The sequence below is a fragment of the Belonocnema kinseyi genome, chromosome 5 (assembly GCF_010883055.1).
Source record: "Belonocnema kinseyi isolate 2016_QV_RU_SX_M_011 chromosome 5, B_treatae_v1, whole genome shotgun sequence".
NCBI classification, from domain to species: domain Eukaryota; kingdom Metazoa; phylum Arthropoda; class Insecta; order Hymenoptera; family Cynipidae; genus Belonocnema; species Belonocnema kinseyi.
The window spans coordinates 20,379,518-20,383,252 of NC_046661.1; the positions used below are offsets into that span (position 1 = coordinate 20,379,518).

At 32.1% G+C, this 3,735-nt stretch overlaps 1 protein-coding gene across 1 annotated transcript in view; it reads right to left on the minus strand.

Moving 5' to 3' along the window:
- Positions 1-3,735, minus strand: part of LOC117173558 — a 77,856-nt gene that overhangs the window by 17,544 nt on the left and 56,577 nt on the right. The window lies entirely within an intron of this gene.

Sequence of the window (3,735 nt, forward strand, 5' to 3'; positions counted from 1 at the left end):
AACCCGCTCGACAGGGATCCTGGTCCGATTGCAGGTGAGTCCACCATCCTGGAGTGGATAACCCTTTTACCTCTCCAAGGCTAAGTAAAAGAGCTTTTCGTCTTTGACGAGGACAATGTCAACTCGTCGACGAACACACTACGGCATCATCCTCACACCCTGTCGACCCCCTGTAAGGCAGTGCATTTCCACTGGCATCGGTACCCCGACTAACGTATAAGCGAATCATTCTACACATCCCCTTACGGGGCAGCTGTCATCGTCACACGACTAGTCGAAGCAACAGGTGAAAAAGAATCGATTACATACATCGAAACATCTAGACATCCGCACATCCACACATCCATGCATCCGCAGATCCACACATGCACACACGCAAACATTCACTCATAACCGCAAATACATGTGGACATTTATAAAAAATGTATTTTTTTTCCCCGTATTAGGTCAAAAAGAACCCACTTCTTTTTTAAAGATATACCATTCTTATGGGTACAAAGCTTTCTATTTCAAGAAATCTAGAGCAGCTAATTTTGACAAAAAACTAAAGATGATTCTAAATTAATTTTTTAAACATTTTTTCAACAGCACCTCATTGATTTGACCTTCAAATAACCTATGTCTGAATTTTTCAGATTTTTTCAGCAATATTTTCTTCATTTGACCTTCAAATGACCTTGTAAGCGATCTGATCTGAAAAAAAAACCGACAAACGATTCGGAATCAGCGACCCAAAAACCAAAGAACCTCAGAGGTCGCCTCCGTGGACTTCGACTTTTTTTTGTGCCTGTGTAATTGGTGAGGAGTGTTTAATTTTACCTAAAACATGTTCGAAACTAAAGTTTAATCATGTTTGAAAGAATGTATGTATTCGATATATCAAATTCTATTCTGAATAATATGTGATATATTGTATATAAAACTAAACAATAATTTTAATTCCTAATGTTTATTGCTATTTAGGTTTGAGCTCATTTATTATAAACGTTATTTAGCTTAAAAAGCAAAAAATAATAGTAAAAAGTGAAATTTCTCGTAACTTCTCGATAAATTCTCGCATTCTCGGTAACATACGGTAACGTTCTCCGTTACCTTCTCCAAATCTTTGTTACCGAAAATTTTCTAGTATGGCGCTGCGTTCTGCAGATTGCTAAGGATCCTCTAGGGAAGGATGCGACAAACCATGTGCCTAATGCGAATTGGTCGAGCTGAGTTTACTAGAGACTTCCGGTCAGGTTACGTGGGGGTAATGGGAGGCAGCTGTCTGTCGGTGCAGTGTGTAAAGATGTGTGTGTACGACACAACCTTGCGTTCAGTCTGAGGTTAAAAGTACGATCGTGCTCAGGGAGTCTAACGTCACTTCCTGTCCACTTTTTACGGTCCGTGGAGGGGGAACATTGGCACATCCTTCCCTAGAGGATCCTTACAGATTGCGTTAAACCACTAGCTAATGTCAGACCGTGTTTAGAGAGTGTGTAATTTATGTACCGACCTCAATCATTTTCTGATGGCGTCATTCCGCGGTCCGCGTGTTCGTGTCCCTGTTTTGAATGAAGTCTGTATTTCGAATGAAAATTTGGTTACTTTCAATAATTTGTATTTGAAACGATGAATTTTCTCGCTTTTCTATGATCTTTAAGATTATAAATTGTTAATTTCTAAAGTATATAAATATATTTCTGATAGACAGTAAGGAAAATTTATGCATTGACAAAAAATATCTTTTACGTGCTATCCTACATCATACAATAAAAATGTCATCAAAGAAAACGTATAATTTTCCTAAATTTTCGAATACTTTGACATTGGAAAATACTTCAGCTTTTGCATTTTAAAATTAGCTATCCTTCAGTCACTTCCGTTTTACGCATTGTTAGTGCGTAAAATTTCTTTCCCATTGTCCCATGCATGCGTTTAAGCGCAAATGACATCATGAACGCAATTCAGGAACAAATAGCGATGAAACGCAAACATGGGACAATGGGAAAACAATGTAACGCACAGGTGATGCGTTTTTCTCCATCATCAATAAATATGTATTTTTGTACAATGTTTTAATAAATAAATTTCGCTTTATGCCATAAGGCAGTCACTATGCAAACCTTTTTTTAGAAAATCTTCTATATTAAAATGTCTAGCAGTCATTTTCATGCACAATATTCTGCCCAAGCTTGTAAAATAACTGTTTCTGTCAAATTTCGCGGGACTTTGGCGAATCCAATTATAATTTGTTATTGTTAAGAAATAAAATATTACAATTTCACTAAAAAGGTTAAGTTATACTTAGAACAAATGTAAACAAAACACAATGAACACGCGGACCGCGGAACGACGCAAAGTGGGGGAAAAAATGACTTGGTTCAAAATAACGTACGTCCCACAACTACTGACCGATTTGGACAAATAAATATTCAAAAAAAAGCTGCTAAGACTTCTAAGAGAGTTTTCGAGTCTGAATTTTTAATGATCGTTTTAATTTTTTTATAAATAAACAAATATGACGAAAAAATGGCCATTTTTTCTATTGGACGTTCCCGGTAGTCGTGAATAACAGGAAAATGGTGAAATCGCCTAAGATGTATAGAGTAACATTAGTTAAAGATGTTACAATATTGTACATTGAACAAGAAGCTTTTTTAAAACAAATTATTTGTTTAGAAAAGTTTTTCTACGATTTTCCATAATTATACGTTTTTTAAAGTTATATCCCAAGAAATTTGAAAGGAAACATTATATGAAAAAAATTCTCTTGAGATTATAATTGTTTATATTATAAAAAAATTTAATGAACAAATGCAGTAATGAGGCTGTTTTCGATAGAAAAATTCGTTTTTTTATGTAATTTTTTTTTAAATTAGTAACTTTATGATAATTTTAGCAAAATTTATAGTTTCTTAATTGATCTCTATGATTTTTTAAAACAAATTTAATAAACATATCCATCATTCGAGCATTATTTGGCAAAAAAAATCGTTTTTTTTTTAATGCCAGTCTTTTTAATTAGGAACCTCGTGATATTATGATATTCTTCAACAAATTTAATAAACAAATGCATTATTGGGGCATATGACGACGGAAAAAACCTTTTTTTTCAATCTCAGACTTTAAATTTGTATCTTAATAATAAATTCAGCAACATTCATGATGAGCTGATAAATTTTATGATTTGTTAAAACAAATTTAACAAATCATAGAATTTATTAACTAAGTATGATTGGTAATGAAATTTTTATTAAACTCCCAACTGAAAATACTGACATTAGAAAAAAAATTCTATCGACAGTGCCCGAACAATGCATTTGTTGATTAAATTTTGCTTTTCAATATAAATTTTATCAACCAATTATGAATTTTTCTGAAATCATTATGAAGTTTCTAATTTAAAAGACTGCAATTGAAAAAAAAAAACTAATTTTTCCGTCCAAAGATGCCCGAATAATGCATTTTTTTGTTGAATTTGTTTTAAAAAATCATTAAATTATGAATTTTCTAATTTAAAAAGTTTACACTGAAAAAGACGAATTTTTCTGTGGACAAATGCCTGATTAATGCTTTTGTTTTTAAATTTATTTATAATATAACAATTATACTCTTAAGAAAAATTTTAAAAATATAATATTGTTTCCATTCAAATTTCTTGCAATATAACTTTAAAAAACTTATAATTACGGAAAATCGTAGAAAACATTTTTTCAACAAATAATTCTTTTACAAATTTTTTTGTTTATTTATTAT